The sequence below is a fragment of the Tympanuchus pallidicinctus genome, unplaced genomic scaffold (assembly GCF_026119805.1).
Source record: "Tympanuchus pallidicinctus isolate F22 unplaced genomic scaffold, pur_lepc_1.0 scaffold6, whole genome shotgun sequence".
NCBI classification, from domain to species: domain Eukaryota; kingdom Metazoa; phylum Chordata; class Aves; order Galliformes; family Phasianidae; genus Tympanuchus; species Tympanuchus pallidicinctus.
Window position 1 is genome coordinate 36,636,901 of NW_026294780.1, and position 17,508 is coordinate 36,654,408.

The window sequence follows — 17,508 nt, forward strand, 5'->3', positions numbered from 1 at the left end:
TCAGACAATGTGTATTTGGAGAAAGTCTTGTTAAGCTATTTTTCTTGACTGATACAAACTAGATATTTAACTTGTATTCCCTTCTTTTAGTTATTATGTATACAAGCAAATTTTATCACTAATTGATCCATATGATTATATTAACATTTTATGCATTCCAATCAAATGTGAAAACTCATCTTGTTTCATCAATCGTAAATCAAAGGCTATACTGAAAAAGATAAAATTAAGTTACTGCACTGGGATTGATTAGAATTTTATAATTGATAGATCAAATATTGGACATCAGAGCTGCATTACTGTTTCTTAGTGAGTATCAGGATGAGACAAGATTTTATGCTATGTCACCTATGACAGTTCCTATAAACTACTTCTTAAATATAGAGTTTATGAATTAGAGATCATTGGGCTGACTGGAACACCAAGACGCTGCAGTGCATAGAACTATGCTCGTGACTTTCAAAATACCCATAAATGAGAACTGGAACTCTAATGAAAGATTTTGTAGATTAATCCTCTTGTGATTTGGGAATTTCTAGAATTCCAATTTTTGTGTCTTTCTGATTCTTTGACTGTACTAAGTGTATACCAATAATGAGTATGCATAATAAGAAGTTTTCTATGAATGTAAATACATTGATTTCTTTCAGAACTAGACTTAATCCTGAGCTCTGTGAGAAACACTGCTTCATTGACTCATAACAGATCTGTTAAGAGAGAAGAATATGTCTTGAAGTATTGAACTGATCTGTAACTTTGGGATTTTGATTATTTTTTAATCACTATCTTACAAGGATAAGATCTCATAATAAAAAATCTGTAGAATCATCTAATTATAAAACTATTTCCGTACATAAAAAAATTATGTTATAGAATCTAAAAATGAATAAATAAGAAAAAAAGAGTAAAATAATGGTTTTCATATGAAAAGTACTGTGCTTTATTTTCATGCCAATATTCTAGCAGTGTAAAATGAAAGGTTGCAAACAAAATGTGTCAAGCAAAGTCCTCAAGAATTTCATTGTTTATTTACAGCAGATCTCAAATTGCAACTGTTCATTCTTCCTCATTCAGAACTGACTAGCTCACTCATGAAGGTAGAGACATCTTTAAGAAAATTGTAATACCGTACATGGGAAAACAAACAAACAAACAAACAAACAAACAAACAAAAAACCCTGCAAAAATCCCCCACAACTTGAAGTAACTGTAGTATAACCTAGTCATTGCAAAAAGTTAAGTTATAGTATCCATATTTTTAAAATAGTATTCAACTACAGAAATAAAAAATGGAAACTCATCACTAAAAATAGGAAGGAAAAAGGAACTAACTCTATCATAGTGTATCATTCTATAATATCTGAAAGCAAAATTGAAAATAACGATTCATAAAATCTAACTTGATCAAATATATCTCTAAATATTGAGATTTTCCATGCCATGTATGCTTGGTGCCCTCGGCAAGTTAAAAGTTCCTTCAGCTCCTGATATTTAAAAAAACAAACAAACAAGCAAAACAACATATACAAGGAAGTGAACAAAACTCCAGAAAACTCAGCATCTTTTTGTTTGATATCCATAAAAGAAAGTTTAATTTGCAGTACTGAACATTAGAAAGAATTTGACAAGTCTAGCTAACCTACCTGAGGGATATTTTGAGGAATTTTCAAATTTTGTTTAAGTACTGTCACAAATGAGCAATCTTTATATAAGTATGAATGTATATAATTATGTATGCTGCAATAGCAACGTTTAACTAAGACCATGTATACAATCATAGAATCTTACAAACGAAGAAGGCCTTGGGTTGGAAAGAACCTTGAAGACCACCTAGTTCCAACTCACCTGCCAGGAAAAGAATTGCAGATTACTAATTGGGGCACCAAATCAGATTGTCCAGGGTCTCATTCAACCTGGCTTTGAATGCTTTCAGAGTTGGGACAACCACACATCTGGGCAACTTGTTCCAGTGCTTCACCACTTTTCAAGTGAAAATCTTTCCCCTAAAATCTAATCTAGATTTCCTTTATTTTAGTTTAAACCATTCCATCAAGTCCAATCACTATTAGGCCTATCGTCCTATCACTATCCACCCTCATAAACAGTCATTCCCCCTTCATATTTACACGCTCCCTTCAAATACTGGAAGGCCAGTGAGGTCATCCAAGAGCTTTCTTTTCTCCAAGTTAAAGAAGCCCAGTTCCCTCAACCTTTCCTCACTGGACAGGTGCTCCAGCCTTCTGATCATTTTAGTGGTCCTCCTCTGGACCCATTCCAAGAGCTCTGTGTCTTTCTTCTAATGGGGGCCCCAGGACTGGATGCAGTACTCAGATGGATCATTACATGAGCTGAGTAAAGGAGAAAAATCACCTCCCTCTCCCTGCTGGCCACCCCTTTTTTAATGCAGCTCAGAACACAGTTGGCATTCCAGTCTGCAAGCGCATACTGCTGGCTCATGTCCAGCTTCTTGTCTACCAGGACCACCAAGTCTTTCTCCACAGGACTGCTCTCAAGGGAAGTTTAGGCTTCAGATATCAAATTATAGTATTTTCATTCTATAACCATTTTTAATAAGTGCTCCTTACTTTCTCTAGCGATGTAATTCTTGCATATTCCATATTCCTGAGAAATCATCTACTCTAAGTTTTGTCAATTATTAAATTGAATCATAAGGTAATCAAATCGTGCTATTAATATTTCTATCAATATCTTAATAAAATTACTGTCATGTACATTTAAAAGCTGTATCACATATCATTCATAAATGAAAAACCATTCATAAAAAGAGATCAGAAATAAAAATGCAAGCTAAAGTTTTGGTTAAATTGTTAAAATCCAAATTATTTCTGAAAGTTTTATACTCAAGTATTAACTAAACAAGAGCAACATGATTGAAAACTTAATTCTCACGCTGTCATATATTTTCTGAAAGAACATGTTTACTTATACAAACAAACAAAAAAGCAGATTGAAACAAAACACGTAACTCAGACTTTAAATATGGTAGAATGTAATAACACAGTTATCCTGTAATTCTTGGCAGCTAAGTCTCTTCAGAAAACCATGGGGATCATTACAAATATAATAAGTCCAGCATGTGCCTACTTAAGTGAGAAGCTTAATTGGCTCTGAGCAAGGAAGAACCTGGAGGGAGATGAAGATAAAAACATATGAGGAATCCTTCTTGGAAACAGTCTCTCACGGATCTCAGCCAGAAAGCCAGAAGCTGAAGAAGGTGATTGCTCCTGTTTCAATAGAAAATTTGGCTCTAAGACTTTGGCTTCTTTATACTTTTTCTTTTTCTTTTTTTTAAACCCATCAGTGGAAATTTTGAGGATGTTTGTAACTAAGACGCTATCATTTTGTTAAAACATACTTGTTTCCCTTAAGAGTACTGAATAAGGTGTGGTATATGCACGCCTACATAAAAGCAGTCTGATTTTTATATTTATATTGAATTTGCTTCTGAATCTGTGCTCTCAAATATTTTACAAGAATGATAGTAATAATAATGCTAATAGTTATTTCTCTAAATGGAAAAATGCTAACGTAATATATTCAAATATCTTATTTCTGTTGAATGAATGAATGTTTGAAATGAATCCTCTCAAAATAACCTTATAGGATTACGTGATCATCTGGAACAGAAAGTATTTATCTTCTTTTATTCCAGTGTAGAAACAGCACAGTGGAATCTGCCTTATTAATATTTAGAAGTGATTTATTTATATATGTATTTATTTAGCCAAAGAGACTTTGTTCAATGTCGATTGTGTTTTTGACATCAAATTCTCATCACCAGTACTTGGACAAAGCCACTTCCAAATATTTTAAAATCCTTCCCATTAAAAGCTGAATTGGTATATTTAAACTTTATATTCTTATTACTGTCAATACTGTGCTCCCAAAAGCTGTTGAGCCAAAAAAAAAAAAAAAAAAAAAGTCTTTCAATGATGCGAAAAACTGAAATTAAGTATAAATATTTATTTAAATACCATGCAAACCTTTATTAAAATAAAATCAACTACAATAACTTCAAGAAATTTACATAGAAGTTCTACTTTTGACCAAACTCTTTCTAAAGACTGGAATTTTCCTTTGTTACCCTAACAATGCCCTTCAAAGTTCAATTGATCTTTGTACAGTTGGAAAAGTAGCATGGTAGAATAATACCTTAAAGGTGTTATAGTTTAAAAAAAAGTATTATGGTGAGAAAGAAGAAATGCTAATCCGTATCTGAGGATCTAGGCTCATGGTGGAAAACTCCAAAAAGGCAGAATCTTCAGATGTTAAACAGCCCTTAAGTGAGGTCTAGGATGAATTACCTTCACCTATGCTCCCACGGCTGATGCAGTCCTTGCCTCGGGTGATCAATTAGTGTTTTAGGGCATGACTTAACAGTTCCCATACAATCTTACAAAATTTTGGAAAAAAAATGAATGTATAACTTCTTGTACATACTCTTTCAAAAAAACTGAGTATTGCTATGCTGTTTTTTCAGCATTATGAAATAACTTTTCTTTCTTTTAGTTTTGTTTTAGCTATGTGTACCATTGCATAGTAGTCATATCTTCCTGTTCCCTTAAATTACTTCATTAAATATAACTGTCTTGGTCATAGAATCATAGAATGAGTTAGGTTGAAAAGATATTGAATATCAGCTAGTTCTGACTCCCCTGCTCTTGGCAGAATTCCACCCACTAGATCAAACTACTCTGTGCCCCATCCAACCTCGATCTGAATGCTTCTAGGGATGGGGCATCCACAACTTCTCTAAGCAACTTGTTTCAGTACCTCAAGATCCTCTGAACAAAGAAGTTCTTCCTAATTGCCAATGTAAATTTACTCTCTTTTAGTTTAAAACCATTCCCCCTTGTCCTAGCACTATCTACCCATGTAAAATGTCTGTCTTCCTCTTGATTATAAGCACCCCTCAAGTACTAGAAGAAAACAATGAGGTCTCCCCAGAGCTTTTTCTTCTCCAAGCTGAACAAATCCAGTTCTCTCAGCCTTTCTTCATAGGTTCTCCACCCCTCTGATCACCTTAGTGGCCCTCCTCTGGACCTGTTTCAAGAGCTCTTGTTGTTCTTGGGGCCCCAGGACTGGACACAGTACTGCAGATGGGGCCACACAAAATCTGAGTAGAGGGCGATAATCCTCACAGCCCTCCTCTGGATCCATTCTACTAGCTCTGCATCTTTCTTGTCTGGGGACTCTAGGCCTGGATGCCTATAACGCACATGAAGCCTCATGAAGTCAGAGTAGAGAGGGACCATCATTTCTTCTCTATGCTAGTCACCACTATTTTGATGCAGCCCAAGATATAGTTGGCGTTCTGGATTGCAAGCTCACACCATTGGCTCATTTCAAGCAATGTCCCTCATTGTTAACTTAGTGCTCAGGGACCTGGGCAATTTTTCTTGGATTTCTTCTTTGGAGTTTTTGCTTTTCCACTGTTCCCTTGTAGATGCAGAAGTCCTTCTGAGGAAACATCCTTATCCCTTAACTGTAACATATATTCTAACTCTCATACCATTCACACATTATTGTATAATTGGTTCTGTGTTTTCAGAAGAAATAAGGATGAAAACCTCAGTTGAATGAGTATGAATATGAATTAAGACAACAGTTCCTGTTAACTTACAGTGATGTTAACAAAGAATAACAGTTGAGCATTTTAGAAAATCTTGATACTTTCCTTTTTAGTACTAAATACACACAGGATACCAATAATCCTACAGTTTCATTTTATGCAAAAACTACTGTAAGAACTATTTCTTCCTGTACTCTTACAAATCTTTCAGGAATTTAGGAGATTTCCCTGGCTTATACTGCTTTAAGTCTCTGGATAAAATATTGAAAAAGGAAGATACATTTTATGAAAGATTGAGGAAGGTTATAAAATTTCATTTACTGGAAATAATTCATAATGCTTCTTTGCAGCACTATGAAATCCTTTTTCACAGCTACAGTTTTTATTGTAAACATACACGCAGACAAGATAGAGCAGGATTATTTTACACAGATGGGAGGATTACTAACTGATTTTACATATGTACCAGTGATACGGGTGTATTAAGAGACATACAAAACCTTCAATTTGACTATGTGAAAATGAAACAACAACAAAGTTGGGATGAAAGCAGAAAATGTCAGATTAAGTTATGTGAAAGCCATAAATTATAAATCAATTTTTAGTTCTGAAAATTCTGAACTATTTTTAATTTGGCAAGTATTTGCAAAAGTTTTAACTTTGTAACTTGCTATTTTTCATAAAAATAACCTTATACATTAATTTTAGAAGTTTATTGTTTTCATTAAAGTTTTCAACTACTGTAAAATCACGAAATTATTGTTATTTTTCAGATATAATGCCTTTCTTTTGCAAGTTACCCAGCACAGAAAGTCACTGATAAATTAGTAAATTAGTTGTACAATTGCATTAAATTTAACAAGATAATATGCTAGATTCTGCACCTGGGATGGAGCAATTCTTGTTGCAGACTGGGTACAGATCCCCAGTACAGACAGGGGGATGAGAGTATGGAGTGCAGCGCTACAAAAAGGGATACATGGATTCTGGTTGACAGCAAGTTGAATATGAGTCGACAGTCTGCCCAGGCACACAAAATGATGGACTGCACCCGTAGGTGCATCAGGCACAATATTGCTATCCAGTCAAGGGAAGGAATTGTCCTGCTCTTTTTTTTTTTTTTTTTTTTTTTTTACTTATCTTTACTTCAAAGTCTGGTATTTCTAAAAACAAAGTTACAAAGTGAACAAGATAAGTATTTACTAACTTGAATTTAACTGAGCAATTAATAAAATTAATGAAAGCAGATTTAAACAATTACACCTAACGAAAACTATAATAACAGTAACAGACCTCTTATACAAGTTATACAGAAACAAGGACAGAATGGATATATGCTACTATGCAAGAACACACTGAGCACAATATCTTAAAAAGTGTCCATTCTTCTGGCATCTGACACCAGTCTTTTTGTTGCTAGATGTGAAACTCCTTTTCCACTAAATCGTCAAAGACAGATCAAAGCATTATACCAAACTACCAGCTCCTGTGCTTTCTATGACTAATGTGTGATGCTGTTTATGCCTTACAGGAGCAATATGAATGGGCAAAGCCTATGCACATTAAAAAACACGGAGAAGAAATCAATGATAATGTGTAGAGATTAGTCTAAGGAAAGAAACAAACAAAACACCAGAAATGTTAAAAAGATTTTTTGCATTCCTGATCTTGAAATATAATAACAGATCTACAATGTGTACTGAATTATCAAAATATGTACATTTTTATATATTTATACATTTATGTACATTGTGTACAGTATACATGACAACAATATGCTCTACAGTATCAAAGTGAAAAAAAAAACCACAAACAAAACAAAACACCTGTACTAAAATTCTATTGCCAGTCCTTGAATTAATCTGTGTGTGAATTCCATTTTTTAACTTTCTTTAATCTTCTGGAAGCAGAGGCAGTGGAATGTGATTTTAATTCTTAGAACATATGTTCTCTTGGGAAATTTCTTACTAAGACAAAATATTGCCACGCTTGAAGCAAAAAAATTTCAATATAGTATTTAAAATGTTTATTTGAACAATGTCCATGTACACTAAATCTGACAGCTGAAACATCGCTGGAATAAGTATCTAAAACAGTTCTGATGGAGAAAAATTACCATGTGTATGTCTTAGAACCTCACTGAGATATATAGTTGCCAGAAATTTAGATTTATCAGACAATAGAGAGCTTCACATACAAAAATCTATCAGGAATGTAATATGGATTTTAGGTTCTCACACAAGGATTTGTAAATGTAAAATTGTAAGTAGTCTCATTTGGATTCAGTAGGATATGTTCTTTTTCAATCTGCATTAGACATATTTTATTTCAATATTGTTTGAATAAAAAAATGTATATATCTTAAAGAATCACACTACATCTGCAAGGAAAATGTATATCTCTAAGTGGGAATAAATTATGAAGCTGTGGCAATCCTCACCATCTTTCAAAACTTTTTTGTGAGATAAACAATGAGGACATTGCTTCAATTTTAATGTCGCAAATGGATATGAAAGAACAGAAAACTGTTTATCCAACTTTCCAGAGGTATTGTGAGTTTTTGTATATGTCTTTCAGTTAATCTATACTTTGTGATATTTGTTTGTATTGAAGTTGAAAGAAATTAACCTTTTTCTTCATGAGTGATCAAAAGACAATTTTTGAGTGAATCTAGAGAGGACTATCTTGAGCATAGGTTTTATTTTTTGTTTCAAGTTTTTGAAAGTATCCCAGAAGGATCAAAAAATGTGGTAAGGGCCTAGGGAATAGACCTAATTTCTATGGTTGGTAATTTTTTTTTAAGACAATATGAATAGAAGCACAAAAACCATGAGAAAGCCTTTGAAATATAATTGAAAGCAAAGATAACAATAATCCAGATATAGTTTGAAATGCACTAGGGATTTTATAAATTAGAGCAAAAAAAAAAAAAAAAAAAAAAAGGTTTTTGATGCACTTGTCAGGAGTAAGAATAGGGCTACTCTGAGAATCCTTCTTCTTTGTTTTTTTTTTGGGGGGGGGGCTCAAAGCTTGCTTCCTGAGGTATTTCTTGTGATAAGACTCTGAGTGACTTGTCATGGAGGCAAGTGATGGGTGCTAACTGTGTGACAATCGATATCGCTTTGGGAACATTTGAAAGCCCCTTCCCCCAGAGCTGCTTGCTCTGTAGAAGAGCGGATGAGAGTGCTCAGCAGTGTTCACTGGCGGAAGATCTGGCCTGTGACTAAACTGCTCCAGCTTAGTATGGGAGGCTGGGGGATGATACCATTGTATCCTGCGAAGACAAGATACAAGTTGGTGCCTCCCTGCTTCCTCTTATCTGCTGGCAAGGCCAGAAAGATAAGAACAAAGGAGGTTCCTGCTGAGATCCCAGAGCCAGAATCTGCCACTCAAAGGAGAACTGACTCAACCACCTTGGGTTTGAGCTGTCACTCAAAGGAGAGCTGATTCGACCACTTTGGATTTGAGCTGTCACTCCAAAGACAGCTGACTCAACCACTTTGAAGCATTGAAAAGGGGCCACCATTGCCATGGTCGTCATTGTCGTTGTCAACAGAACAACAATGCCTGACGACATTCCACTACTGAAGATCAAAGACTGAACTACGAACCTCGCTGGATCCATGGTGGTGACTATGTCCCTCTTACTGCCTATAAAGACCCCTTGCTTCTTCTTTTCTATCTTTTCTATCGCCCTCCTTCCCTTCCCCATTACCGTAATCATAATACTATCCGTCCTCCCCTTCCCCATTTCCCTGATTAAGATTTGTAATAAACTGGTTGGACCAACATTTGAATCATTGCTTCTTAATCTCATGCTGGGTATGTAGATAATAAAAGAACCTCCTCTCCCTCTTATAAATTGGAGCATGACATAGGGTAAATCATTTGACATAGGCAAAAAACTGGAAAAGTCTTGAAGACTATAAATGCATCCTCAAGTAGATGAATATATTGTTTTTCAGGTATAAATATAGAACCTTCACAATTCCAGCTGATGTATAGAAAACATTCTTCCCCTTTGATTATTTCCTTCATTAAAATTAAGAAAGCCAACTAAAAATATTTACTGCCATTTTTGAATCTCAGACTAAAATTAAATAGTAAAAGAGTGAAATACGTGGCCACAATTTAATTTGAATTTGGTCATATGGAAGTAAAAGAAGCTGCACATCTCAGTGTTGACTCCTTTCCAAACACTATGAAGTCCACCCAGTGGAGGAAAATAATGAAAAAGGTATTTATATTTAATGCTTATTTATTTTGGCAAATGCTCTGAATCATCCTTTAGAGGATCCTGTTGTTTGTTTAGTTATGAGTTCTTTTCAAATTCTCAAATAAATTTCTCAGATACATGATAATAGCAAGAGAGTATCTGATATGGATGGAAAATTAGGACACTGATGTGTAAAATTTTTCAGAATGTTTTCTTCGCCTTAGACTTCCCTAGATCCATCCCAGTTTTAGGAACTAATTCAGAGCAGCGACACACAATCTAATAGATGCATTGTGATAAAATCTTACATAGGAATCCTTCATAAATTGGAAAATGGACCTCATTTTGTCCTACTACCACTTCTTATTTGCACAAGAGAGAAAATTGTCTATAAGAAAGTTCAATTTTTCTTTGAGGGATTACTATTTAGCATAAATATCTATTTTGCATAACTTCCTACTCTGCATAAGTACAAACATGCATATATAGGAACATATGATGGATCTTATGTTCTCTGTTTCCTGGACACCAGAGTAGCCCTCTCTCTGCAACATGTGTTATAATTTCTCTGCCTCTGAGTCACCTCAGTCAGAGAGTGCAAGGCTGATCTTGGATACAGATCAGCAACATAACTTTGGGTCTGATTTTTGAGAAAATTGTAATGTTCCCAGCAAAAATTGTGGAAAGGAGTGGAGAAGAATAAGAAAAGTGAAATTATGGACAGGGATAGGACTGTTGATGTAGGGATTGTCATTAGCTCAAGATTTCAAGATGAAGAAGCACTCTTGTAGATAAGTATATAACCCAAAAGGAAACAAAACAAAACAAGGGTGCTACCTGGAATCCAGCAGGGTTTCCAAGCCAAGTCATCAGTATCATCACAGTTGATACAGATGGAGGAGGATGACAAATCAAGAAGAATGAGAAATTATTCTGGCAACTGTGGCCTGACCATTTCTTGTCTTTGAAGTACTTTGTAAGGGAAGGTGAGTACACTAATGCATACTCAATCAAATCCTAGCTATGTCTTGTGCACAGTTGCCTACTAGTTATTGTTTTATATTCTTATGTTCTGGATGTTCTGGTAGCAGTCTCTTTCTATCTGGCTAATTATAACCTGACAAACTGAACGAGAAAAGGTGTTAAAATATCAATGTAGCAAAAATGAAATAAGAAAGAAACTAATTTATGGTCGTGTAAGATTTGTTTTTCCTCTGCACTGGTTATCACTCTTCAAAATCAGAAGGAAAAAAAAAAAAAAGAGAGAAGACATGGGTAAGGGAGCAGGACCCAGGATAATTTCACTTTTCAGAACTGCCATCTAAACAAGAATCTTCTTTTCCCTTCTCCCAGCTTTTGTGACTTTTTTCCACTTCTTTCTAAATATGTTTCTATCTTCTAAATTCCAAGCATCTGAAAGTTTAGGATTATAAAATCTTATATGTGTGCAATAAAATGCATGAGAAAAATTATTGTTCTGCAACAGAATAATAATCTTTCTAACTTAGCTGATTGCAATTTCACATTCTCAAAGTACTACACATAGAACTGGCATACAAATCTTGTCTACTTCCAGATCTCATTTAGAACTCATGCTTATGTGTCACTGTTTTTCCTCTTCTTTATAAGAAAAAAAAAAAAAAAAGAGAAAAGAAAAAGAATTTTTTCCATGTGAAATTATTATTATTTTTTTAAACACATCAAAGCCATTTATTTTCATTTTGGAGAGAAGGAAGTTGTGGGATACCATGTCAAAGGCCTTACTGAAGTTGAGATAGATGATACCAGCGATACTTGGCAGCCCTGCCAATGACGGGACTGTTGTTTAGTTTAGCTTCCTAATTTTAGTCTTCACCTGTCTCTTCTCCCCTCCAGAATGTGAACTTAACCATAGCATGGTCACTACAACCCAGGCAGCCTTCAACCCTGATGTCATCAATCAGTTTACTTACATCTGTGAGCAATAGATCCAGAATTGCATCCCCCCAGTCAAAGGTTATCAACGGTTCTGACCTGGTGCAGTCTGGATCTGTGACTAAATGGGTCAGGGGGGCCCATGGACCAATAGACCCATGTCCCAGTGAGAGCCTGAAAATCAGCAGCAAGTTAAGGAAGAATATTAATTTATTAAATATGATAGCAGAATTCAAGATTACACAATATAATGTGATGCAATTAGAACTGAAGTTAATCAATCCAGTAAAATGAGAGTGTCCAAAACTGAAGGTCTTACTCTAATGTTGAAGGTGAGATGACTAGGGAGCATACATTGGGGAGATGAGCAGAAAAAGAGTCTTGTGACTCCCAGCCAGTTTTATCTTTCCCCCTAAACAGAAAATGGAAGAACAGTGAAGTCTTCTGAGATTTGTAGTTCTTCTCTTCTGACAAAGATATAGCAGGAACTATTGACAATCTACAGAACCGGATCATTAACTCCCAGTACACTACATGATATTACAGTGTGGAATATTAATAACAAAAATCGTAAAACCATTACATGTATACATATTTTGTAAGTAATGAGCAAACAAAGACCTCTTCAGGTTTTCTGACTTTGAAATTCAAGATCAGGTTTGTACTATTCTTCAACACAATAAGGACATCAAGCTGTTGGAGAAGGTCCAAAGGAAGGATATGAAGATTATCAGAGGGCAGGAGTACCTCCCCAATGAGGACAGGCTGAGAGCTATGGCTTTTCAGCCTGGAGAAGACAAGGCTCCAAGGTGACCTTATAGCGGCCTTCCAATACCTGGAAGGGGCCAACAGGAAAGCTGGGGAGGGACTTTTTGTAAGGGTAAGTAGCAACAGGATGAGAGGAAGTGGTTTTAAACTGGAAGAGAAAAGATTTAGACTAGATGTTATTTACTGTGAGGATGGTAAGACATTGGAACAGGTTTTCCAGTGAGGTTGTGAATGCCTCCTCCCTAGAAGCATTCAAAGCCAGGCTGGGTAGGTCTTTGAGCAACCTGGTCTAGTGGGAGGTATCCCTGCCTATAGCAGGGGATTTGGGACTAGATGATATTACAGGTCCCTACAATCCAAACAGTTCTGTGATTCTATGATTCATCTTCCAAGCCAATTTGTACAGTTTTTTAATAATTTGATTTATAATTAATTTAAAAATATGCACCTTTGGAGAAATAGTCCTTCACATCACTAAAAGCTAGGGGCCAAATGGTTAGGAAGGATCTCTGCAGAGAAAGACTTGGGGATCCTTGTCTTTCTCAAGCTCACCATATGCCAGCTCTCTGTCCTAGTGGTTCAGAAATCCACCAGCTTCCTGGAGTGCAGGGGGAGTGTTGTCAGCAAGATGAAGGAAGTCACATTTCCCCTCTTCCCCTTTATTCAGCACTGGTAGCCATGTCTAGTTCTGGGTTTCCTGATATAAGAATATATGAGAAATGGCTCTGATTAACATATTGATTATTTGGATGAGGGAATTGAGTGCACCCTCAGAAAGTTTGTAGATCCAAGGTTCTGCATTTTGGTCACAACAACCCCATGTAACACTACATAATTGCTGCAGAGTGGCTGGAAGGCTACATGAAGAAAAAGGATCTGGGGATGTTAGTTTACAGCCAGCTGAACATATGTCAGCAGTGTAGCCAGGTGGACAAAAAGGCAATGGCATCTTGGCATGTATCAGAAATAGTGTAATCAGAAGAACTAGGGAGGAGATTGCTCCTCTGCTCAGCATTTGTGAGTCTGCAGCTCAAGTACGGTATCCAGTTTTGGGCCCCTCACTATAAGGAAGACATTGAGGCCCTGAAACATGTCCAAAAAAGAAACAAACAAACAAAAAAAAAAACCACAAGACAAAAAAAAAAAAAAAAAAAAAAAAAAACAAGCCAAAAAACAGTGAAGGATCTATAACGAGCAGCTGAAGGAACTGAGATTGCTTAGCCTGGAGAAGATGAGGCTCAGGAAAGACCTTATCACTCATTACAACTATCTGAAAGAAGGTTGTAGTGAGGTGGGGTCAGCCTTTTCTCCCCAGTAACTAGTGATAGGATGAGAAGTAATGGTCACGTGTTGTGTCAGGGAAGGCTCAGGTTGAACATTAGGAAAATTTTACTCTCAGAAAGAGTAGTGATATAGTGGAACAAGATGTGCAGGGAAATGGTGGAGTCATTGTCCCTGGAGATTTTCAAGAAAATAGCAGGGATGGGGTTTATTGGTCATGGTGATGATGAGTTGATGGTTGGACTAGATGATCTCAGTGATCTTTTTAAAGCTTAATGATACTATAACTCTAAACTGAAGAGCGAGTAACAAAGGACCACTGAATTGATCAGACTGAAGAATATCTTCTAAAAAGAAAGCTTTGAAGACATAAGACTATTTAGTCTACAGACAAGAAGAATCAGAAAGATCTTACCAATGTGCATGAATATCTGAAGGAAAATGAAAAAGGCCGTTCTGCTTGTTTGTTTGCCTTATTTATTATAGTTAACTGTGAGGATGACCAGACACTGCCACATGGTGCTCAGAAGGCTGTGGAACTTTCAGCACCAAACCTGGACAAGTGGACCTGACTTTCATTCCGGAATGGGTTGAACTAGACAATCTGTAGCAGTCTCTTACAGCATTACTAACTCTTGCTACTTTGTTGTTCTGTTAATGTTAGATCAGGTATTGCTAAACAATGTTCCATGTTTACTTTTAAACCTTGGTCACCGAAGTAGGACTTTTTATTTGTTTGACTCCTAAAAGACAGTGTTGAACTTTAAATGTTCTTTCCACATTTAAAGTTAACAAGAATTTACTAGTCTATTAACATTTTTGACGTAGCTTAATTATAGCAATTAAGAGATTACCTACACTGAAGCACTGTAGCTGATTTAGCCTAGAGGTGAAAATGGAAAAGAGTAGAAAAAAGATGATTTATTTATTCTTGATTAAATTTGACACTAGACTTTTAGGCATATTTCTCATTTCTCATCTTTTTTCTTTCTCTTTTTTTTTTTTTTATTATTATTTTTTTTAAGTGAACTCTATAAATCATTGAAATTTTTGGAGCAGAAAAATACGATTAGTCTCATGGAGCTTTAAGTCTATTTAATTTATTATTTTTTTTCTTCCAATTCTGGTGAAGAATATAATCCATGAGTTTTCTAAATCACTTCTTGAATTTTGTTCGTATGTTGTTGCTGTATTTGAACATCCTAGAAAGTTCAAACAAATGGAGAGGGTGATGTTTACTCTCATAGAAATACGATTTGAGGTGCATAAACATATATACATATATATATATATATATTTGGACGCAAAGATATATGGATGAGAGGTTGTGGGTTGTTTGTTTTTTTTTTGTTTTTTGTTTTTTTTTTTTGTTTTCTTTTACCGTTTTTTCTTTTTTCTTTAATTACGGTTTGTATATTGTCCATTTATATTAATTTTTGTAACCTATTTTTCCACTGAAATATCAAATCATAGAATGGTTTGGGTTGGAAAGGACCCAGAAAACATTTTCTAGCCCAATTCACCTGCTCTGTGTAAGAACATCCCTCAGTAGGTCAGGCTGATACTGCCTCTTAACTTCTAAAGAACACTTTTTGCTCTAAATGAAGAAATATTTTACATCTAAAAATGAACTGATGAAGATATAGTTCTATAGGAATTTAAAGGGACAATTAAAGTAAGGAAACTATATGTCACATAATTCTGAGATAATTTTGAGATTTCATCTTTTCATACTGACTAGATCAGGCAGCAAGAACTGTGCCCTTTCCGTCACCTGAAAGGAAAATTGGTAATAGTAACTGCGTAGTCTTTTGGAAAAATAACTCCTTCTGAAAATCACTATAGCGTTTCAAAGAAACAGCTATTTAGCCGATGTAAAGAAATAAAGTCATAGCTATTCAGATTTTGTGATGGAAATAAAATGGGTGCTGCATTAAACGAAAGGTCATCCATCTGTCTTAGAGTACTTTAATCTACTGCTTTGGCATTTTGTTACTAATTCATCAACCAATTCTGAATCGAAGTTCAAAGGGAGATATCATCTTTCACAATGATATAGTGGTGTATCTTATACTTACACAAACTGTGAATCACTTGTACTGTATGTATGTCAGTATGAATTTCTGGTGCAAATGAACTGCAAAGCCCTGAGAACTGAAGAAGTAAATAAAAAAACAAGTTTGTTTGAAGAATCAGTTTTTCTTTCTTGGTCTCCAAGACCTAAGTCATTACCATGACAAGGACTGTACTCCTCAAATATTTGTTTTAAGAACTCTCATCTGTTATTCTGAATAGGTTCTATGAACATTTCTATAGAATTAAGGTATGTAATCATATATGCATGTGAATGTTGAGTTGCTGAATGTTTTCTTAAGCTAAGAATTTTCTTCTTGTCTTCTAGGCAAAATCAGAATTAAGCACCATGATTTCTTTAATGATTAGAAAAATGGATTTGTGGTTACTTTGGGATACTAAACAAATGATTCAGTCACATTTTGTGAGGATGTTTAGTCCAGAAAGATTTTCATTTTCATATAAGGATGGCAGATAATTATAGTATTGTGTGGTTCATGTTAGCATACTTTTTGTTCTTCATTCTTAATGTAATAACATAAGAATCAACACCATCACTGACAATATTTAAAAGGAAAATGAAATTCAGATCTCTGAAATAAACACTATGAAAATAACAGGAAAAAAAATGTTAAATATCACAGTCTTAAAAAAAAATCCAAAGGTATTCAACTATATATGACTAGATGATTATTAGGTAACAGTTATGAGTTTTTTAAAGTCTGATTTATGTTAAGATCAGAATTCATTTAATAAGATTCATCACAGAATAACAGAGTCACTGAATCATGGAGCAACATAAAATCACCGAGGTTTGAAGGGATCACTGGAAGTATCACCAAATGTAGGCCAGGTAGAACAGGTTGTCCAGTTCTGTGTCCAGTCAGATTTAGAATATCACCAAGGTTAGAGACTTCAAAGATTTCTGGCACCCTGTGTCAATGTTTGAATCTGGAGTTTCAACTGATTCCCAAAAGAACAAATCTAGATCAAAATGTGTAGGAACAAATGATACATTTTAAACCAGAAGAGTGCAAGAATAATTCAAGACATGAAAAGGGAAACCAGGTAAAAACATTCTTCTGATCTTTATTTGATAGAAGAGCTCTTTTGAAGCTGGGAAGCAAAATCTGCATTTAACAAAAAATTAAGCAACGTGGGTGAATCATTCTTTAGTTTTAGTACAACTTCTCTAAACTGGATTTATAAGGCAACACTGAAGTGTATAAGTGTCCATAACAACAATGCATCAATTCTTATATAAAAATATATATGATATTAGCTAATTAATTTTAATTAACTAATTTAATTTACTTGCAAACTATTGCTAACCATGGTCATCATATTAGAGGACGGACTAACAGAACGCTGTTTAAGCATGAAGTACTTGCTTGCAGAAAATGCTCTTTAAATGATTTCTTCAAGCACTGCTTGTTGAAGGATTGTTTGAGATTGTTCAGAACTGGATATTACAATACAAACTGGAATGAAGAAAAGGAAACAAATAAAAAGAGATGGGGAATATAATATAAAATATTTGGAATCAACAACAGAGGACTTAGAATGCTTCCTAGTCACACTCTTAATTTTAATATTAATTTGGTTGAAAAATTAAGCTATTGAAATTTCAGCTGCATAAGTAAAAAGCAATAACAATTTATAT